Source organism: Oncorhynchus clarkii, chromosome 18 (genome assembly GCF_045791955.1).
Source record: "Oncorhynchus clarkii lewisi isolate Uvic-CL-2024 chromosome 18, UVic_Ocla_1.0, whole genome shotgun sequence".
Taxonomy (NCBI): domain Eukaryota; kingdom Metazoa; phylum Chordata; class Actinopteri; order Salmoniformes; family Salmonidae; genus Oncorhynchus; species Oncorhynchus clarkii.
Window position 1 is genome coordinate 392,038 of NC_092164.1, and position 23,140 is coordinate 415,177.

The window sequence follows — 23,140 nt, forward strand, 5'->3', positions numbered from 1 at the left end:
AATAGTACTCTCTGTTTCCTCGTTTACCCTGTTTAAATATAACTATCTGTTTCCTCTATTACCCTGTTTAAATAGTACTCTCTGTTTCCTCTCTCTATTACCCTGTTTAAATAGAACTCTCCGTTTCCTCGTTTACCCTGTTTAAATAGAACTCTCTGTTTCCTCTCTCTATTACCCTGTTTAATAGTACACTCTGTTTCCTCTGTCTATTACCCTGTTTAAATAGTACTCTCTGTTTCCTCTCTCTATTACCCTGTTTAAATAGTACTATCTGTTTCCTCTCTCTATTACCCTGTTTAATAGTACTCTCTGTTTCCTCGTTTACCCTGTTTAAATATAACTATCTGTTTCCTCTATTACCCTGTTTAAATAGTACTCTCTGTTTCCTCTCTCTATTACCCTGTTTAAATAGTACTATCTGTTTCCTCTCTCTATTACCCTGTTTAATAGTACTCTCTGTTTCCTCGTTTACCCTGTTTAAGTAGAACTATCTGTTTCCTCTATTACCCTGTTAAAATAGTACTCTCTGTTTCCTCTCTCTATTACCCTGTTAAAATAGTACCCTCTGTTTCCTCTATTACCCTGTTTAAATAGTACTCTCTGTTTCCTCTCTATATTACCCTGTTTAATAGTACTCTCTGTTTCCTCTCTCTATTACCCTGTTTAAATAGTACTCTCTGTTTCCTCTATTACCCTGTTTAAATAGTACCCTCTGTTTCCTCTATTACCCTGTTTAAATAGTACTCTCTGTTTCCTCTCTCTATTACCCTGTTTAATAGTACTCTCTGTTTCCTCTCTCTATTACCCTGTTTAAATAGTACTCTCTGTTTCCTCGTTTACCCTGTTTAAATAGTACCCTTCTGTTTCCTCTATTACCCTGTTTAAATAGTACTCTCTGTTTCCTCTCGTTTACCCTGTTTAAATAGTACCCTCCTCTATTACCCTGTTTAATAGTACTCTCTGTTTCCTCTCGCTATTACCCTGTTTAAATAGTACCCTATGTTTCCTCTATTACCCTGTTTAAATAGTACTCTCTGTTTCCTCTCTCTATTACCCTGTTTAAATAGAACTCTCTGTTTCCTCTCTCTATTACCCTGTTTAATAGTACTCTCTGTTTCCTCTCTCTATTACCCTGTTTAAATAGTACTCTCTGTTTCCTCTATTACCCTGTTTAAATAGTACTCTCTGTTTCCTCTCTCTATTACCCTGTTAAAATAGTACCCCTCTGTTTCCTCTATTACCCTGTTTAAATAGTACTCTCTGTTTCCTCTCTCTATTACCCTGTTTAATAGTACTCTCTGTTTCCTCTCTCTATTACCCTGTTTAAATAGTACTCTCTGTTTCCTCTATTACCCTGTTTAAATAGTACCCTCTGTTTCCTCTATTACCCTGTTTAAATAGTACTCTCTGTTTCCTCTCTCTATTACCCTGTTTAATAGTACTCTCTGTTTCCTCTCTCTATTACCCTGTTTAAATAGTACTCTCTGTTTCCTCTATTACCCTGTTTAAATAGTACTCTCTGTTTCCTCTCTCTAATACCCTGTTTAATAGTACTCTCTGTTTCCTCGTTTACCCTGTTTAAATATAACTATCTGTTTCCTCTATTACCCTGTTTAAATAGTACTCTCTGTTTCCTCTCTCTATTACCCTGTTTAAATAGTACTCTCCGTTTCCTCGTTTACCCTGTTTAAATAGAACTCTCTATTTCCTCTCTCTATTACCCTGTTTAATAGTACTCTCTGTTTCCTCTCTCTATTACCCTGTTTAATAGTACTCTCTGTTTCCTCTCTCTATTACCCTGTTTAAATAGTACTCTCTGTTTCCTCTATTACCCTGTTTAAATAGTACTCTCTGTTTCCTCTCTCTATTACCCTGTTTAATAGTACTCTCTGTTTCCTCGTTTACCCTGTTTAAATATAACTATCTGTTTCCTCTATTACCCTGTTTAAATAGTACTCTCTGTTTCCTCTCTCTATTACCCTGTTTAAATAGAACTCTCCGTTTCCTCGTTTACCCTGTTTAAATAGAACTCTCTGTTTCCTCTCTCTATTACCCTGTTTAATAGTACACTCTGTTTCCTCTGTCTATTACCCTGTTTAAATAGTACTCTCTGTTTCCTCTCTCTATTACCCTGTTTAAATAGTACTATCTGTTTCCTCTCTCTATTACCCTGTTTAATAGTACTCTCTGTTTCCTCGTTTACCCTGTTTAAATAGAACTATCTGTTTCCTCTATTACCCTGTTTAAATAGTACTCTCTGTTTCCTCTCTCTATTACCCTGTTTAAATAGTACTATCTGTTTCCTCTCTCTATTACCCTGTTTAATAGTACCATCTGTTTCCTCGTTTACCCTGTTTAAGTAGAACTATCTGTTTCCTCTATTACCCTGTTAAAATAGTTCTCTCTGTTTCCTCTATTATCCTGTTTAAATAGTACCCTCTGTTTCCTCTATTACCCTGTTTAAATAGTACTCTCTGTTTCCTCTCTCTATTACCCTGTTTAATAGTACTCTTTGTTTCCTCTCTCTATTACCCTGTTTAAATAGTACCCTATGTTTCCTCTATTACCCTGTTTAAATAGTACTCTCTGTTTCCTCTCTCTATTACCCTGTTTAAATAGTACTCTCTGTTTCCTCTCTCTATTACCCTGTTTAAATAGTACTCTCTGTTTCCTCTCTCTATTACCCTGTTTAATAGTACTCTCTGTTTCCTCTCTCTATTACCCTGTTTAAATAGTACCCTATGTTTCCTCTATTACCCTGTTTAAATAGTACTCTCTGTTTCCTCTCTCTATTACCCTGTTTAAATAGTACTCTCTGTTTCCTCTCTCTTTTACCCTGTTTAATAGTACTCTCTGTTTCCTCTCTCTATTACCCTGTTTAAATAGTACTCTCTGTTTCCTCTATTACCCTGTTTAAATAGTACTCTCTGTTTCCTCTCTCTATTACCCTGTTAAAATAGTACCCTCTGTTTCCTCTATTACCCTGTTTAAATAGTACTCTCTGTTTCCTCTCTCTATTACCCTGTTTAATAGTACTCTCTGTTTCCTCTCTCTATTACCCTGTTTAAATAGTACTCTCTGTTTCCTCTATTACCCTGTTTAAATAGTACTATCTGTTTCCTCTCTCTATTACCCTGTTTAATAGTACCATCTGTTTCCTCGTTTACCCTGTTTAAGTAGAACTATCTGTTTCCTCTATTACCCTGTTAAAATAGTACTCTCTGTTTCCTCTATTATCCTGTTTAAATAGTACCCTCTGTTTCCTCTATTACCCTGTTTAAATAGTACTCTCTGTTTCCTCTCTCTATTACCCTGTTTAATAGTACTCTTTGTTTCCTCTCTCTATTACCCTGTTTAAATAGTACCCTATGTTTCCTCTATTACCCTGTTTAAATAGTACTCTCTGTTTCCTCTCTCTATTACCCTGTTTAAATAGTACTCTCTGTTTCCTCTCTCTATTACCCTGTTTAAATAGTACTCTCTGTTTCCTCTCTCTATTACCCTGTTTAATAGTACTCTCTGTTTCCTCTCTCTATTACCCTGTTTAAATAGTACCCTATGTTTCCTCTATTACCCTGTTTAAATAGTACTCTCTGTTTCCTCTCTCTATTACCCTGTTTAAATAGTACTCTCTGTTTCCTCTCTCTTTTACCCTGTTTAATAGTACTCTCTGTTTCCTCTCTCTATTACCCTGTTTAAATAGTACTCTCTGTTTCCTCTATTACCCTGTTTAAATAGTACTCTCTGTTTCCTCTCTCTATTACCCTGTTAAAATAGTACCCTCTGTTTCCTCTATTACCCTGTTTAAATAGTACTCTCTGTTTCCTCTCTATATTACCCTGTTTAATAGTACTCTCTGTTTCCTCTCTCTATTACCCTGTTTAAATAGTACTCTCTGTTTCCTCTATTACCATGTTTAAATAGTACCCTCTGTTTCCTCTATTACCCTGTTTAAATAGTACTCTCTGTTTCCTCTATTACCCTGTTTAAATAGAACTCTCTGTTTCCTCTATTATCCTGTTTAAATAGTACCCTCTGTTTCCTCTATTACCCTGTTTAAATAGTACTCTCTGTTTCCTCTCTCTATTACCCTGTTTAATAGTACTCTCTGTTTCCTCTCTCTATTACCCTGTTTAAATAGTACCCTATGTTTCCTCTATTACCCTGTTTAAATAGAACTCTCTGTTTCCTCTATTATCCTGTTTAAATAGTACCCTCTGTTTCCTCTATTACCCTGTTTAATAGTACTCTCTGTTTCCTCTCTCTATTACCCTGTTTAAATAGTACTCTCTGTTTCCTCTATTACCCTGTTTAAATAGTACCCTCTGTTTCCTCTATTACCCTGTTTAAATAGTACTCTCTGTTTCCTCTCTCTATTACCCTGTTTAAATAGTACCCTATGTTTCCTCTATTACCCTGTTTAAATAGTACTCTCTGTTTCCTCTCTCTATTACCCTGTTTAAATAGTACTCTCTGTTTCCTCTCTCTTTTACCCTGTTTAATAGTACTCTCTGTTTCCTCTCTCTATTACCCTGTTTAAATAGTACTCTCTGTTTCCTCTATTACCCTGTTTAAATAGTACTCTCTGTTTCCTCTCTCTATTACCCTGTTAAAATAGTACCCTCTGTTTCCTCTATTACCCTGTTTAAATAGTACTCTCTGTTTCCTCTCTATATTACCCTGTTTAATAGTACTCTCTGTTTCCTCTCTCTATTACCCTGTTTAAATAGTACTCTCTGTTTCCTCTATTACCATGTTTAAATAGTACCCTCTGTTTCCTCTATTACCCTGTTTAAATAGTACTCTCTGTTTCCTCTATTACCCTGTTTAAATAGAACTCTCTGTTTCCTCTATTATCCTGTTTAAATAGTACCCTCTGTTTCCTCTATTACCCTGTTTAAATAGTACTCTCTGTTTCCTCTCTCTATTACCCTGTTTAATAGTACTCTCTGTTTCCTCTCTCTATTACCCTGTTTAAATAGTACCCTATGTTTCCTCTATTACCCTGTTTAAATAGAACTCTCTGTTTCCTCTATTATCCTGTTTAAATAGTACCCTCTGTTTCCTGTATTACCCTGTTGAATAGTACTCTCTGTTTCCTCTCTCTATTACCCTGTTTAAATAGTACTCTCTGTTTCCTCTATTACCCTGTTTAAATAGTACCCTCTGTTTCCTCTATTACCCTGTTTAAATAGTACTCTCTGTTTCCTCTCTCTATTACCCTGTTTAATAGTACTCTCTGTTTCCTCTCTCTATTACCCTGTTTAAATAGTACTCTCTGTTTCCTCTATTACCCTGTTTAAATAGTACTCTCTGTTTCCTCTCTCTATTACCCTGTTTAATAGTACTCTCTGTTTCCTCGTTTACCCTGTTTAAATATAACTATCTGTTTCCTCTATTACCCTGTTTAAATAGTACTCTCTGTTTCCTCTCTCTATTACCCTGTTTAAATAGAACTCTCCGTTTCCTCGTTTACCCTGTTTAAATAGAACTCTCTGTTTCCTCTCTCTATTACCCTGTTTAATAGTACACTCTGTTTCCTCTGTCTATTACCCTGTTTAAATAGTACTCTCTGTTTCCTCTCTCTATTACCCTGTTTAAATAGTACTATCTGTTTCCTCTCTCTATTACCCTGTTTAATAGTACTCTCTGTTTCCTCGTTTACCCTGTTTAAATATAACTATCTGTTTCCTCTATTACCCTGTTTAAATAGTACTCTCTGTTTCCTCTCTCTATTACCCTGTTTAAATAGTACTATCTGTTTCCTCTCTCTATTACCCTGTTTAATAGTACTCTCTGTTTCCTCGTTTACCCTGTTTAAGTAGAACTATCTGTTTCCTCTATTACCCTGTTAAAATAGTACTCTCTGTTTCCTCTCTCTATTACCCTGTTAAAATAGTACCCTCTGTTTCCTCTATTACCCTGTTTAAATAGTACTCTCTGTTTCCTCTCTATATTACCCTGTTTAATAGTACTCTCTGTTTCCTCTCTCTATTACCCTGTTTAAATAGTACTCTCTGTTTCCTCTATTACCCTGTTTAAATAGTACCCTCTGTTTCCTCTATTACCCTGTTTAAATAGTACTCTCTGTTTCCTCTCTCTATTACCCTGTTTAATAGTACTCTCTGTTTCCTCTCTCTATTACCCTGTTTAAATAGTACTCTCTGTTTCCTCGTTTACCCTGTTTAAATAGTACCCTTCTGTTTCCTCTATTACCCTGTTTAAATAGTACTCTCTGTTTCCTCTCTCTATTACCCTGTTTAATAGTACTCTCTGTTTCCTCTCGCTATTACCCTGTTTAAATAGTACCCTATGTTTCCTCTATTACCCTGTTTAAATAGTACTCTCTGTTTCCTCTCTCTATTACCCTGTTTAAATAGAACTCTCTGTTTCCTCTCTCTATTACCCTGTTTAATAGTACTCTCTGTTTCCTCTCTCTATTACCCTGTTTAAATAGTACTCTCTGTTTCCTCTATTACCCTGTTTAAATAGTACTCTCTGTTTCCTCTCTCTATTACCCTGTTAAAATAGTACCCTCTGTTTCCTCTATTACCCTGTTTAAATAGTACTCTCTGTTTCCTCTCTCTATTACCCTGTTTAATAGTACTCTCTGTTTCCTCTCTCTATTACCCTGTTTAAATAGTACTCTCTGTTTCCTCTATTACCCTGTTTAAATAGTACTCTCTGTTTCCTCTATTACCCTGTTTAAATAGTACTCTCTGTTTCCTCTCTCTATTACCCTGTTTAATAGTACTCTCTGTTTCCTCTCTCTATTACCCTGTTTAAATAGTACTCTCTGTTTCCTCTATTACCCTGTTTAAATAGTACTCTCTGTTTCCTCTCTCTAATACCCTGTTTAATAGTACTCTCTGTTTCCTCGTTTACCCTGTTTAAATATAACTATCTGTTTCCTCTATTACCCTGTTTAAATATTACTCTCTGTTTCCTCTCTCTATTACCCTGTTTAAATAGAACTCTCCGTTTCCTCGTTTACCCTGTTTAAATAGAACTCTCTATTTCCTCTCTCTATTACCCTGTTTAATAGTACTCTCTGTTTCCTCTCTCTATTACCCTGTTTAATAGTACTCTCTGTTTCCTCTCTCTATTACCCTGTTTAAATAGTACTCTCTGTTTCCTCTATTACCCTGTTTAAATAGTACTCTCTGTTTCCTCTCTCTATTACCCTGTTTAATAGTACTCTCTGTTTCCTCGTTTACCCTGTTTAAATATAACTATCTGTTTCCTCTATTACCCTGTTTAAATAGTACTCTCTGTTTCCTCTCTCTATTACCCTGTTTAAATAGAACTCTCCGTTTCCTCGTTTACCCTGTTTAAATAGAACTCTCTGTTTCCTCTCTCTATTACCCTGTTTAATAGTACACTCTGTTTCCTCTGTCTATTACCCTGTTTAAATAGTACTCTCTGTTTCCTCTCTCTATTACCCTGTTTAAATAGTACTATCTGTTTCCTCTCTCTATTACCCTGTTTAATAGTACTCTCTGTTTCCTCGTTTACCCTGTTTAAATAGAACTATCTGTTTCCTCTATTACCCTGTTTAAATAGTACTCTCTGTTTCCTCTCTCTATTACCCTGTTTAAATAGTACTATCTGTTTCCTCTCTCTATTACCCTGTTTAATAGTACCATCTGTTTCCTCGTTTACCCTGTTTAAGTAGAACTATCTGTTTCCTCTATTACCCTGTTAAAATAGTACTCTCTGTTTCCTCTATTATCCTGTTTAAATAGTACCCTCTGTTTCCTCTATTACCCTGTTTAAATAGTACTCTCTGTTTCCTCTCTCTATTACCCTGTTTAATAGTACTCTTTGTTTCCTCTCTCTATTACCCTGTTTAAATAGTACCCTATGTTTCCTCTATTACCCTGTTTAAATAGTACTCTCTGTTTCCTCTCTCTATTACCCTGTTTAAATAGTACTCTCTGTTTCCTCTCTCTATTACCCTGTTTAAATAGTACTCTCTGTTTCCTCTCTCTATTACCCTGTTTAATAGTACTCTCTGTTTCCTCTCTCTATTACCCTGTTTAAATAGTACCCTATGTTTCCTCTATTACCCTGTTTAAATAGTACTCTCTGTTTCCTCTCTCTATTACCCTGTTTAAATAGTACTCTCTGTTTCCTCTCTCTTTTACCCTGTTTAATAGTACTCTCTGTTTCCTCTCTCTATTACCCTGTTTAAATAGTACTCTCTGTTTCCTCTATTACCCTGTTTAAATAGTACTCTCTGTTTCCTCTCTCTATTACCCTGTTAAAATAGTACCCTCTGTTTCCTCTATTACCCTGTTTAAATAGTACTCTCTGTTTCCTCTCTCTATTACCCTGTTTAATAGTACTCTCTGTTTCCTCTCTCTATTACCCTGTTTAAATAGTACTCTCTGTTTCCTCTATTACCCTGTTTAAATAGTACTATCTGTTTCCTCTCTCTATTACCCTGTTTAATAGTACCATCTGTTTCCTCGTTTACCCTGTTTAAGTAGAACTATCTGTTTCCTCTATTACCCTGTTAAAATAGTACTCTCTGTTTCCTCTATTATCCTGTTTAAATAGTACCCTCTGTTTCCTCTATTACCCTGTTTAAATAGTACTCTCTGTTTCCTCTCTCTATTACCCTGTTTAATAGTACTCTTTGTTTCCTCTCTCTATTACCCTGTTTAAATAGTACCCTATGTTTCCTCTATTACCCTGTTTAAATAGTACTCTCTGTTTCCTCTCTCTATTACCCTGTTTAAATAGTACTCTCTGTTTCCTCTCTCTATTACCCTGTTTAAATAGTACTCTCTGTTTCCTCTCTCTATTACCCTGTTTAATAGTACTCTCTGTTTCCTCTCTCTATTACCCTGTTTAAATAGTACCCTATGTTTCCTCTATTACCCTGTTTAAATAGTACTCTCTGTTTCCTCTCTCTATTACCCTGTTTAAATAGTACTCTCTGTTTCCTCTCTCTTTTACCCTGTTTAATAGTACTCTCTGTTTCCTCTCTCTATTACCCTGTTTAAATAGTACTCTCTGTTTCCTCTATTACCCTGTTTAAATAGTACTCTCTGTTTCCTCTCTCTATTACCCTGTTAAAATAGTACCCTCTGTTTCCTCTATTACCCTGTTTAAATAGTACTCTCTGTTTCCTCTCTATATTACCCTGTTTAATAGTACTCTCTGTTTCCTCTCTCTATTACCCTGTTTAAATAGTACTCTCTGTTTCCTCTATTACCATGTTTAAATAGTACCCTCTGTTTCCTCTATTACCCTGTTTAAATAGTACTCTCTGTTTCCTCTCTCTATTACCCTGTTTAAATAGTACTCTCTGTTTCCTCTATTACCCTGTTTAAATAGTACTCTCTGTTTCCTCTCTCTATTACCCTGTTTAATAGTACTCTCTGTTTCCTCGTTTACCCTGTTTAAATATAACTATCTGTTTCCTCTATTACCCTGTTTAAATATTACTCTCTGTTTCCTCTCTCTATTACCCTGTTTAAATAGAACTCTCCGTTTCCGCGTTTACCCTGTTTAAATAGAACTCTCTGTTTCCTCTCTCTATTACCCTGTTTAATAGTACTCTCTGTTTCCTCTCTCTATTACCCTGTTTAAATAGTACTCTCTGTTTCCTCTCTCTATTACCCTGTTGAAATAGTACTCTCTGTTTCCTCTCTCTATTACCCTGTTTAATAGTACTCTCTGTTTCCTCGTTTACCCTGTTTAAATATAACTATCTGTTTCCTCTATTACCCTGTTTAAATAGTACCCTCTGTTTCCTTTCTCTATTACCCTGTTTAAATAGAACTCTCTGTTTCCTCGTTTACCCTGTTTAAATAGAACTCTCTGTTTCCTCTCTCTATTACCCTGTTTAAATAGTACTCTCTGTTTCCTCTCTCTTTTACCCTGTTTAATAGTACTCTCTGTTTCCTCTCTCTATTACCCTGTTTAAATAGTACTCTCTGTTTCCTCTATTACCCTGTTTAAATAGTACTCTCTGTTTCCTCTCTCTATTACCCTGTTAAAATAGTACCCTCTGTTTCCTCTATTACCCTGTTTAAATAGTACTCTCTGTTTCCTCTCTATATTACCCTGTTTAATAGTACTCTCTGTTTCCTCTCTCTATTACCCTGTTTAAATAGTACTCTCTGTTTCCTCTATTACCATGTTTAAATAGTACCCTCTGTTTCCTCTATTACCCTGTTTAAATAGTACTCTCTGTTTCCTCTCTCTATTACCCTGTTTAAATAGTACTCTCTGTTTCCTCTATTACCCTGTTTAAATAGTACTCTCTGTTTCCTCTCTCTATTACCCTGTTTAATAGTACTCTCTGTTTCCTCGTTTACCCTGTTTAAATATAACTATCTGTTTCCTCTATTACCCTGTTTAAATATTACTCTCTGTTTCCTCTCTCTATTACCCTGTTTAAATAGAACTCTCCGTTTCCGCGTTTACCCTGTTTAAATAGAACTCTCTGTTTCCTCTCTCTATTACCCTGTTTAATAGTACTCTCTGTTTCCTCTCTCTATTACCCTGTTTAAATAGTACTCTCTGTTTCCTCTCTCTATTACCCTGTTGAAATAGTACTCTCTGTTTCCTCTCTCTATTACCCTGTTTAATAGTACTCTCTGTTTCCTCTCTCTTTTACCCTGTTTAATAGTACTCTCTGTTTCCTCTCTCTATTACCCTGTTTAAATAGTACTCTCTGTTTCCTCTATTACCCTGTTTAAATAGTACTCTCTGTTTCCTCTCTCTATTACCCTGTTAAAATAGTACCCTCTGTTTCCTCTATTACCCTGTTTAAATAGTACTCTCTGTTTCCTCTCTCTATTACCCTGTTTAATAGTACTCTCTGTTTCCTCTCTCTATTACCCTGTTTAAATAGTACTCTCTGTTTCCTCTATTACCCTGTTTAAATAGTACTATCTGTTTCCTCTCTCTATTACCCTGTTTAATAGTACCATCTGTTTCCTCGTTTACCCTGTTTAAGTAGAACTATCTGTTTCCTCTATTACCCTGTTAAAATAGTACTCTCTGTTTCCTCTATTATCCTGTTTAAATAGTACCCTCTGTTTCCTCTATTACCCTGTTTAAATAGTACTCTCTGTTTCCTCTCTCTATTACCCTGTTTAATAGTACTCTTTGTTTCCTCTCTCTATTACCCTGTTTAAATAGTACCCTATGTTTCCTCTATTACCCTGTTTAAATAGTACTCTCTGTTTCCTCTCTCTATTACCCTGTTTAAATAGTACTCTCTGTTTCCTCTCTCTATTACCCTGTTTAAATAGTACTCTCTGTTTCCTCTCTCTATTACCCTGTTTAATAGTACTCTCTGTTTCCTCTCTCTATTACCCTGTTTAAATAGTACCCTATGTTTCCTCTATTACCCTGTTTAAATAGTACTCTCTGTTTCCTCTCTCTATTACCCTGTTTAAATAGTACTCTCTGTTTCCTCTCTCTTTTACCCTGTTTAATAGTACTCTCTGTTTCCTCTCTCTATTACCCTGTTTAAATAGTACTCTCTGTTTCCTCTATTACCCTGTTTAAATAGTACTCTCTGTTTCCTCTCTCTATTACCCTGTTAAAATAGTACCCTCTGTTTCCTCTATTACCCTGTTTAAATAGTACTCTCTGTTTCCTCTCTATATTACCCTGTTTAATAGTACTCTCTGTTTCCTCTCTCTATTACCCTGTTTAAATAGTACTCTCTGTTTCCTCTATTACCATGTTTAAATAGTACCCTCTGTTTCCTCTATTACCCTGTTTAAATAGTACTCTCTGTTTCCTCTCTCTATTACCCTGTTTAAATAGTACTCTCTGTTTCCTCTATTACCCTGTTTAAATAGTACTCTCTGTTTCCTCTCTCTATTACCCTGTTTAATAGTACTCTCTGTTTCCTCGTTTACCCTGTTTAAATATAACTATCTGTTTCCTCTATTACCCTGTTTAAATATTACTCTCTGTTTCCTCTCTCTATTACCCTGTTTAAATAGAACTCTCCGTTTCCGCGTTTACCCTGTTTAAATAGAACTCTCTGTTTCCTCTCTCTATTACCCTGTTTAATAGTACTCTCTGTTTCCTCTCTCTATTACCCTGTTTAAATAGTACTCTCTGTTTCCTCTCTCTATTACCCTGTTGAAATAGTACTCTCTGTTTCCTCTCTCTATTACCCTGTTTAATAGTACTCTCTGTTTCCTCGTTTACCCTGTTTAAATATAACTATCTGTTTCCTCTATTACCCTGTTTAAATAGTACCCTCTGTTTCCTTTCTCTATTACCCTGTTTAAATAGAACTCTCTGTTTCCTCGTTTACCCTGTTTAAATAGAACTCTCTGTTTCCTCTCTCTATTACCCTGTTTAAATAGTACTCTCTGTTTCCTCTCTCTTTTACCCTGTTTAATAGTACTCTCTGTTTCCTCTCTCTATTACCCTGTTTAAATAGTACTCTCTGTTTCCTCTATTACCCTGTTTAAATAGTACTCTCTGTTTCCTCTCTCTATTACCCTGTTAAAATAGTACCCTCTGTTTCCTCTATTACCCTGTTTAAATAGTACTCTCTGTTTCCTCTCTATATTACCCTGTTTAATAGTACTCTCTGTTTCCTCTCTCTATTACCCTGTTTAAATAGTACTCTCTGTTTCCTCTATTACCATGTTTAAATAGTACCCTCTGTTTCCTCTATTACCCTGTTTAAATAGTACTCTCTGTTTCCTCTCTCTATTACCCTGTTTAAATAGTACTCTCTGTTTCCTCTATTACCCTGTTTAAATAGTACTCTCTGTTTCCTCTCTCTATTACCCTGTTTAATAGTACTCTCTGTTTCCTCGTTTACCCTGTTTAAATATAACTATCTGTTTCCTCTATTACCCTGTTTAAATATTACTCTCTGTTTCCTCTCTCTATTACCCTGTTTAAATAGAACTCTCCGTTTCCGCGTTTACCCTGTTTAAATAGAACTCTCTGTTTCCTCTCTCTATTACCCTGTTTAATAGTACTCTCTGTTTCCTCTCTCTATTACCCTGTTTAAATAGTACTCTCTGTTTCCTCTCTCTATTACCCTGTTGAAATAGTACTCTCTGTTTCCTCTCTCTATTACCCTGTTTAATAGTACTCTCTGTTTCCTCGTTTACCCTGTTTAAATATAACTATCTGTTTCCTCTATTACCCTGTTTAAATAGTACCCTCTGTTTCCTTTCTCTATTACCCTGTTTAAATAGAACTCTCTGTTTCCTCGTTTACCCTGTTTAAATAGAACTCTCTGTTTCCTCTCTCTATTACCCTGTTTAATAGTACTCTCTGTTTCCTCTCTCTATTACACTGTTTAAATAGTACTCTCTGTTTCCTCTATTACCCTGTTTAAATAGTACTCTCTGTTTCCTCTCTCTATTACCCTGTTTAATAGTACACTATGTTTCCTCGTTTACCCTGTTTAAATATAACTATCTGTTTCCTCTATTACCCTGTTTAAATATTACTCTCTGTTTCCTCTCTCTATTACCCTGTTTAAATAGAACTCTCCATTTCCTCGTTTACCCTGTTTAAATAGAACTCTCTGTTTCCTCTCTCTATTACCCTGTTTAATAGTACTCTCTGTTTCCTCTCTCTATTACCCTGTTTAAATAGTACTCTCTGTTTCCTCTCTCTATTACCCTGTTGAAATAGTACTCTCTGTTTCCTCTCTCTATTACCCTGTTTAATAGTACTCTCTGTTTCCTCTATTACCCTGTTTAAATAGTACCCTCTGTTTCCTTTCTCTATTACCCTGTTTAAATAGAACTCTCCGTTTCCTCGTTTACCCTGTTTAAATAGAACTCTCTGTTAACTCTCTCTATTACCCTGTTTAATAGTACTCTCTGTTTCCTCTCTCTATTACACTGTTTAAATAGTACTCTCTGTTTCCTCTCTCTATTACACTGTTTAAATAGTACTCTCTGTTTCCTCTCTCTATTACCCTGTTTAATAGTACTCTCTGTTTCCTCGTTTACCCTGTTTAAATATAACTATCTGTTTCCTCTATTACCCTGTTTAAATAGTACTATCTGTTTCCTCTCTCTATTACCCTGTTTAATAGTACTCTCTGTTTCCTCTCTCTATTACCCTGTTTAAATAGTACTCTCTGTTTCCTCTATTACCCTGTTTAAATAGAACTCTCTGTTTCCTCTATTATCCTGTTTAAATAGTACCCTCTGTTTCCTCTATTACCCTGTTTAAATAGTACTCTCTGTTTCCTCTCTCTATTACCCTGTTTAATAGTACTCTCTGTTTCCTCTCTCTATTACCCTGTTTAAATAGTACCCTATGTTTCCTCTATTACCCTGTTTAAATAGTACTCTCTGTTTCCTCTCTCTATTACCCTGTTTAAATAGAACTCTCTGTTTCCTCTCTCTATTACCCTGTTTAATAGTACTCTCTGTTTCCTCTCTCTATTACCCTGTTTAAATAGTACTCTCTGTTTCCTCTATTACCCTGTTTAAATAGTACTCTCTGTTTCCTCTCTCTATTACCCTGTTAAAATAGTACCCTTTGTTTCCTCTATTACCCTGTTTAAATAGTACTCTCTGTTTCCTCTCTCTATTACCCTGTTTAATAGTACTCTCTGTTTCCTCTCTCTATTACCCTGTTTAAATAGTACTCTCTGTTTCCTCTATTACCCTGTTTAAATAGTACCCTCTGTTTCCTCTATTACCCTGTTTAAATTGTACTCTCTGTTTCCTCTCTCTATTACCCTGTTTAATAGTACTCTCTGTTTCCTCTCTCTATTACCCTGTTTAAATAGTACTCTCTGTTTCCTCTATTACCCTGTTTAAATAGTACTCTCTGTTTCCTCTCTCTATTACCCTGTTTAATAGTACTCTCTGTTTCCTCGTTTACCCTGTTTAAATATAACTATCTGTTTCCTCTATTACCCTGTTTAAATAGTACTCTCTGTTTCCTCTCTCTATTACCCTGTTTAAATAGAACTCTCAGTTTCCTCGTTTACCCTGTTTAAATAGAACTCTCTGTTTCCTCTCTCTATTACCCTGTTTAATAGTACTCTCTGTTTCCTCTCTCTATTACCCTGTTTAAATAGTACTCTCTGTTTCCTCTATTACCCTGTTTAAATAGTACTCTCTGTTTCCTCTCTCTATTACCCTGTTTAATAGTACTCTCTGTTTCCTCGTTTACCCTGTTTAAATATAACTATCTGTTTCCTCTATTACCCTGTTTAAATAGTACTCTCTGTTTCCTCTCTCTATTACCCTGTTTAAATAGAACTCTCAGTTTCCTCGTTTACCCTGTTTAAATAGAACTCTCTGTTTCCTCTCTCTATTACCCTGTTTAATAGTACACTCTGTTTCCTCTGTCTATTACCCTGTTTAAATAGTACTCTCTGTTTCCTCTCTCTATTACCCTGTTTAAATAGTACTATCTGTTTCCTCTCTCTATTACCCTGTTTAATAGTACTCTCTGTTTCCTCGTTTACCCTGTTTAAATAGAACTATCTGTTTCCTCTATTACCCTGTTTAAATAGTACTCTCTGTTTCCTCTCTCTATTACCCTGTTTAAATAGTTCTATCTGTTTCCTCTCTCTATTACCCTGTTTAATAGTACTCTCTGTTTCCTCGTTTACCCTGTTTAAGTAGAACTATCTGTTTCCTCTATTACCCTGTTAAAATAGTACTCTCTGTTTCCTCTATTATCCTGTTTAAATAGTACCCTCTGTTTCCTCTATTACCCTGTTTAAATAGTACTCTCTGTTTCCTCTCTCTATTACCCTGTTTAATAGTACTCTCTGTTTCCTCTCGCTATTACCCTGTTTAAATAGTACCCTATGTTTCCTCTATTACCCTGTTTAAATAGTACTCTCTGTTTCCTCTCTCTATTACCCTGTTTAAATAGAACTCTCTGTTTCCTCTCTCTATTACCCTGTTTAATAGTACTCTCTGTTTCCTCTCTCTATTACCCTGTTTAAATAGTACTCTCTGTTTCCTCTATTACCCTGTTTAAATAGTACTCTCTGTTTCCTCTCTCTATTACCCTGTTAAAATAGTACCCTCTGTTTCCTCTATTACCCTGTTTTAATAGTACTCTCTGTTTCCTCTCTCTATTACCCTGTTTAATAGTACTCTCTGTTTCCTCTCTCTATTACCCTGTTTAAATAGTACTCTCTGTTTCCTCTATTACCCTGTTTAAATAGTACCCTCTGTGTCCTCTATTACCCTGTTTAAATAGTACTCTCTGTTTCCTCTCTCTATTACCCTGTTTAATAGTACTCTCTGTTTCCTCTCTCTATTACCCTGTTTAAATAGTACTCTCTGTTTCCTCTATTACCCTGTTTAAATAGTACTATCTGTTTCCTCTCTCTATTACCCTGTTTAATAGTACTCTCTGTTTCCTCGTTTACCCTGTTTAAATATAACTATCTGTTTCCTCTATTACCCTGTTTAAATAGAACTCTCTGTTTCCTCTCTCTATTACCCTGTTTAATAGTACTCTCTGTTTCCTCTCTCTATTACCCTGTTTAATAGTACTCTCTGTTTCCTCTCTCTATTACCCTGTTTAAATAGTACTCTCTGTTTCCTCTATTACCCTGTTTAAATAGTACTATCTGTTTCCTCTCTCTATTACCCTGTTTAATAGTACTCTCTGTTTCCTCGTTTACCCTGTTTAAATATAACTATCTGTTTCCTCTATTACCCTGTTTAAATAGTACTCTCTGTTTCCTCTCTCTATTACCCTGTTTAAATAGAACTCTCCGTTTCCTCGTTTACCCTGTTTAAATAGAACTCTCTGTTTCCTCTCTCTATTACCCTGTTTAATAGTACACTCTGTTTCCTCTGTCTATTACCCTGTTTAAATAGTACTCTCTGTTTCCTCTCTCTATTACCCTGTTTAAATAGTACTATCTGTTTCCTCTCTCTATTACCCTGTTTAATAGTACTCTCTGTTTCCTCGTTTACCCTGTTTAAATAGAACTATCTGTTTCCTCTATTACCCTGTTTAAATAGTACTCTCTGTTTCCTCTCTCTATTACCCTGTTTAAATAGTACTATCTGTTTCCTCTCTCTATTACCCTGTTTAATAGTACCATCTGTTTCCTCGTTTACCCTGTTTAAGTAGAACTATCTGTTTCCTCTATTACCCTGTTAAAATAGTACTCTCTGTTTCCTCTATTATCCTGTTTAAATAGTACCCTCTGTTACTTCTATTACCCTGTTTAAATAGTACTCTCTGTTTCCTCTCTCTATTACCCTGTTTAATAGTACTCTCTGTTTCCTCTCTCTATTACCCTGTTTAAATAGTACCCTATGTTTCCTCTATTACCCTGTTTAAATAGTACTCTCTGTTTCCTCTCTCTATTACCCTGTTTAAATAGTACTCTCTGTTTCCTCTCTCTATTACCCTGTTTAATAGTACTCTCTGTTTCCTCTCTCTATTACCCTGTTTAAATAGTACTCTCTGTTTCCTCTATTACCCTGTTTAAATAGTACTCTCTGTTTCCTCTCTCTATTACCCTGTTAAAATAGTACCCTCTGTTTCCTCTATTACCCTGTTTAAATAGTACTCTCTGTTTCCTCTCTATATTACCCTGTTTAATAGTACCCTCTGTTTCCTCTCTCTATTACCCTGTTTAAATAGTACTCTCTGTTTCCTCTATTACCCTGTTTAAATAGTACCCTCTGTTTCCTCTATTACCCTGTTTAAATAGTACTCTCTGTTTCCTCTCTCTATTACCCTGTTTAAATAGTACTCTCTGTTTCCTCTATTACCCTGTTTAAATAGTACTCTCTGTTTCCTCTCTCTATTACCCTGTTTAATAGTACCCTCTGTTTCCTCGTTTACCCTGTTTAAATATAACTATCTGTTTCCTCTATTACCCTCTTTAAATATTACTCTCTGTTTCCTCTCTCTATTACCCTGTTTAAATAGAACTCTCCGTTTCCTCGTTTACCCTGTTTAAATAGAACTCTCTGTTTCCTCTCTCTATTACCCTGTTTAATAGTACTCTCTGTTTCCTCTCTCTATTACCCTGTTTAAATAGTACCCTCTGTTTCCTCTCTCTATTACCCTGTTGAAATAGTACTATCTGTTTCCTCTCTCTATTACCCTGTTTAATAGTACTCTCTGTTTCCTCGTTTACCCTGTTTAAATAGAACTATCTGTTTCCTCTATTACCCTGTTTAAATAGTACTCTCTGTTTCCTCTCTCTATTACCCTGTTTAAATAGTACTCTCTGTTTCCTCTCTCTATTACCCTGTTTAATAGTACTCTCTGTTTCCTCTCTCTATTACCCTGTTTAAATAGTACTCTCTGTTTCCTCTCTCTATTACCCTGTTTAAATAGTACTCTCCGTTTCCTCTCTCTATTACCCTGTTTAAATAGTACTCTCTGTTTCCTCTCTCTTTTACCCTGTTTAATAGTACTCTCTGTTTCCTCTATTACCCTGTTTAAATAGAACTCTCTGTTTCCTCTATTACCCTGCTTAAATAGTACTATCTGTTTCCTCTATTACCCTGTTTAAATAGTACTATCTGTTTCCTCTATTACCCTGTTTAATAGTACTATCTGTTTCCTCTATTACCCTGTTTAAATAGAACTCTCTGTTTCCTCTATTACCCTGTTTAAATAGTACTATCTGTTTCCTCTATTACCCTGTTTAAATAGTACTCTATGTTTCCTCGTTTACCCTGTTTAAATAGAACTCTCCGTTTCCTCTACACCCTGTTTAAATAGTACTATCTGTTTCCTCTATTACCCTGTTTAAATAGTACCCTCTGTTTCCTCTATTACCCTGTTTAAATAGTACTCTCTTTTTCCTCTCTCTATTACCCTGTTTAAATAGTACTCTCTGTTTCCTCTCTCTATTACCCTGTTTAATAGTACTCTCTGTTTCCTCTCTCTATTACCCTGTTTAAATAGTACTCTCTGTTTCCTCTCTCTATTACCCTGTTTAAATAGTACTCTCTGTTTCCTCTCTCTATTACCCTGTTTAAATAGTACTCTCTGTTTCCTCTATTACCCTGTTTAAATAGAACTCGACTATAAAAGCTTCATTACGATTAGACATGTAACCCATCTTCAAACACTCATGTACACACACACACACACACACACACACACACACACACACACACAAACACACAGAGAGAACCTCTCCCTTTAATATCAAAACATTTAGAAAAATAATGAATTTGAATGAAGAAGTGAATCACTGCCAGAAATAACAGCCTCAGTTACAATTGGTTTCTCTCCTCCCTTCTATTAGCACTTAACCACTATGTAAATTCACCTCTTTTGAGGACAAAATATCTTGTTCTACTGAAGCAAAGTCAATTAAAACATTGCCTGAGAGCAGAGGGGAAGGTGGGGGAGTGTGAAGAGGGTGTTGAAGATCTATACGTCTGGATGAGAGGCTGCTGGGGCCTCTGTCCCAAATGGAAACCTGTTCTATACGTCTGGATGAGAGGCTGCTGGGGCCTCTGTCCCAAATGGAAACCTGTTCTATATGTCTGGATGAGAGGCTGCTGGGCCTCTGTCTCAAATGGAAACCTGTTCTATATGTCTGGATGAGAGGCTGCTGGGGCCTCTGTCTCAAATGGAAACCTGTTCTATATGTCTGGATGAGAGGCTGCTGGGGCCTCTGTCCCAAATGGAAACCTGTTCTATATGTCTGGATGAGAGGCTGCTGGGTCCTCTGTCCCAAATGGAAACCTGTTCTATATGTCTGGATGAGAGGCTGCTGGGTCCTCTGTCCCAAATGGAAACCTGTTCTATATGTCTGGATGAGAGGCTGCTGGGTCCTCTGTGCCAAATGGAAACCTGTTCTATATGTCTGGATGAGAGGCTGCTGGGCCTGGTTGTCAGTTCGGCCGCAGCTGAGGAGGTACTGATCTGCACTTCCTAACCTCCTGCCCAATGCACGACCATATTAGAGACACATCTTTACCTCAGATTGCACAGACCCACAAAGAATAAGAAAACAAATTCGATTTTTGATTTGCTCCCATATCTACTGGGTGAAATACCACAGTGTGACGTGTGACCTGTTGCCTCAAGAAAAGGGAAGCCAGGTAAGAACAAACACCATTGTAAATACAACCTATATTTAAGCTTATTTATTTTCCCTTTTGTACTTTAACTATTTGCAGATAATATGACATCTGAAATGTCTTTATTATTTTGGAACTGTTGTGAGTGTGATGTTTACTGTTCACTTTCTATTGTTTATTTCACTTGTTTTGGCAATGTAAACATATGTTTCCCATGAAAATAAAGCCCCTTAAATTGAATTGAGAGATAGAGACAGAGATAGAGACAGAGAGAGAGAGATAGAGAGAGAGAGAGAGAGAGAGAGAGAGAGAGAGAGAGAGAGAGAGAGAGAGAGAGAGAGAGAGAGAGAGAGAGAGAGAGAGAGAGAGGGAGAGGGAGAGAGGGAATGAAAGAGAGAGAGAGAGAGAGAGAGAATGAAAGAGAGAGAGAGAGGGAGAGAGAGAGAGACAGAGGGAGAGAGGAAATTAAAGAGAGAGAGAGAGAGAGAGAGAGATGAAAGAGAGAGAGAGAGAGTGAGAGAGAGAGCGAGAGAGAGAGACAGAGAGAGACAGAGACAGAGAGAGAGAGAGAGAGAGAGAGAGAGAGAGAGAGAGAGAGAGAGAGTGAGAGAGAGAGAGAGGGAATGAAAGAGAGAGAGAGAGAGAGAGAGAATGAAAGAGAGACAGAGAGAGAGAGAGAGAGACAGAGGGAGAGAGGAAATTAAAGAGAGAGAGAGAGAGAGAGAGAGAATGAAAGAGAGAGAGAGAGAGTGAGAGAGAGAGCGAGAGAGAGAGAGAGAGACAGAGACAGAGACAGAGAGAGAGAGAGAGAGAGAGAGAGAGAGAGAGAGAGAGAGAGAGAGAGAGAGAGAGAGAGAGAGAGAGAGAGAGAGAGAGAGAGAGAGAGAGAGAGAGAGAGAGAGAGAGAGAGAGAGAGAGAGGAGAGAGAGGAGAGAGGGAATGAAAGAGAGAGAGAGAGAGAGAGAGAATGAAAGAGAGAGAGAGAGAGAGAGAGAGAGAGACAGAGGGAGAGAGGAAATTAAAGAGAGAGAGAGAGAGAGAGAGAGAATGAAAGAGAGAGAGAGAGAGTGAGAGAGAGAGCGAGAGAGAGAGACAGAGAGAGACAGAGACAGAGAGAGAGAGAGAGAGAGAGAGAGAGAGAGAGAGAGAAAGAGAGAGAGTGAGAGAGAGAGAGAGGGAATGAAAGAGAGAGAGAGAGAGAGAGAGAATGAAAGAGAGACAGAGAGAGAGAGAGAGAGACAGAGGGAGAGAGGAAATTAAAGAGAGAGAGAGAGAGAGAGAGAGAATGAAAGAGAGAGAGAGAGAGTGAGAGAGAGAGCGAGAGAGAGAGACAGAGAGAGACAGAGACAGAGAGAGAGAGAGAGAGAGAGAGAGAGAGAGAGAGAGAAAGAGAGAGAGTGAGAGAGAGAGAGAGGGAATGAAAGAGAGAGAGAGAGAGAGAGAGAGAGAAGGTGAAAGAGAGGCCCCCCCCCCACCCCCCAGTCCACGACCCCCTACTGTAATAATGTCTGCTTCTTCCTTCCCAGAATTGACAGGAGATCAATACAGCGCTGTTCACCTTCCACGGCATCAGGCCGACCTGTCAGAGACAGAGTGACGGATGGAGAGATGATGGAGGAGAGGGGGAAGCGGGGGGGGGGGGGGGGGGGGGGGGTAGATGGATGGAGGGAGGACTGGACCCCCCCCCCTCCCTGACGGTAGTAAACAACAGGAATTGAATCATTTGGAACAGAGAGGTCAGGCTAGGTTAATGAGGCCTGAGCTGATGATGATGTGCATGGTTGAATGATCCGTACACTAACCATTGGACAGATTAATGGTTGAATGACAGGGAGCTGCAGAGGTCAACAGTGAACAGTGATAAACTAACTCCATCAAGTGACATGACGAGTTGATACTAAATGTAAAATATTATTAAAATATAGATATAAATTTAACAGTTACACAGATTTGGACAAGTCTCAGTAAAATAAACCTACTCATTCAAAGACCTAGAACACCTACTCATTCAAAGATCTAGAACACCTACTCATTCAAAGATCTAGAACACCTACTCATTCAAAGATTTAGAACACCTACTAATTCAAAGATCTAGAACACCTACTCATTCAAAGATCTAGAACACCTACTCATTCAAAGATCTAGAACACCTACTCATTCAAAGATCTAGAACACCTACTCATTCAAAGATCTAGAACACCTACTCATTCAAAGATTTAGAACACCTACTCATTCAAAGATCTAGAACACCTACTCATTCAAAGATCTAGAACACCTACACATTCAAAGATCTAGAACACCTACTCATTCAAAGATTTAGAACACCTACTCATTCAAGGGTTTAGAACACCTACTCATTCAAAGATCTAGAACACCTACTCATTCAAAGGTTTAGAACACCTACTCATTCAAAGATCTAGAACACCTACTCATTCAAAGATCTAGAACACCTACTCATTCAAAGATTTAGAACACCTACTCATTCAAAGATCTAGAACACCTACTCATTCAAAGATCTAGAACACCTACTCATTCAAAGATCTAGAACACCTACTCATTCAAAGATCTAGAACACCTACTCATTCAAAGATCTAGAACACCTACTCATTCAAAGATCTAGAACACCTACTCATTCACCGGTTTAGAACACCTACTCATTCAAAGATTTAGAACACCTACTCATTCAAAGATTTAGAACACCTACTCATTCAAAGATGTAGAACACCTACTCATTCAAAGGTTTAGAACACCTACTCATTCAAAGATTTAGAACACCTACTCATTCAAAGGTTTAGAACACCTACTCATTCAAAGGTTTAGAACACCTACTCATTCAAAGGTTTAGAACACCTACTCATTCAAAGGTTTAGAACACCTACTCATTCAAAGATTTAGAACACCTACTCATTCAAAGATTTAGAACACCTACTCATTCAAAGATTTAGAACACCTACTCATTCAAAGATCTAGAACACCTACTCATTCAAAGATGTAGAACACCTACTCATTCAAAGATTTAGAACACCTACTCATTCAAAGGTTTAGAACACCTACTCATTCAAAGATCTAGAACACCTACTCATTCAAGGGTTTAGAACACCTACTCATTCAAAGGTTTAGAACAC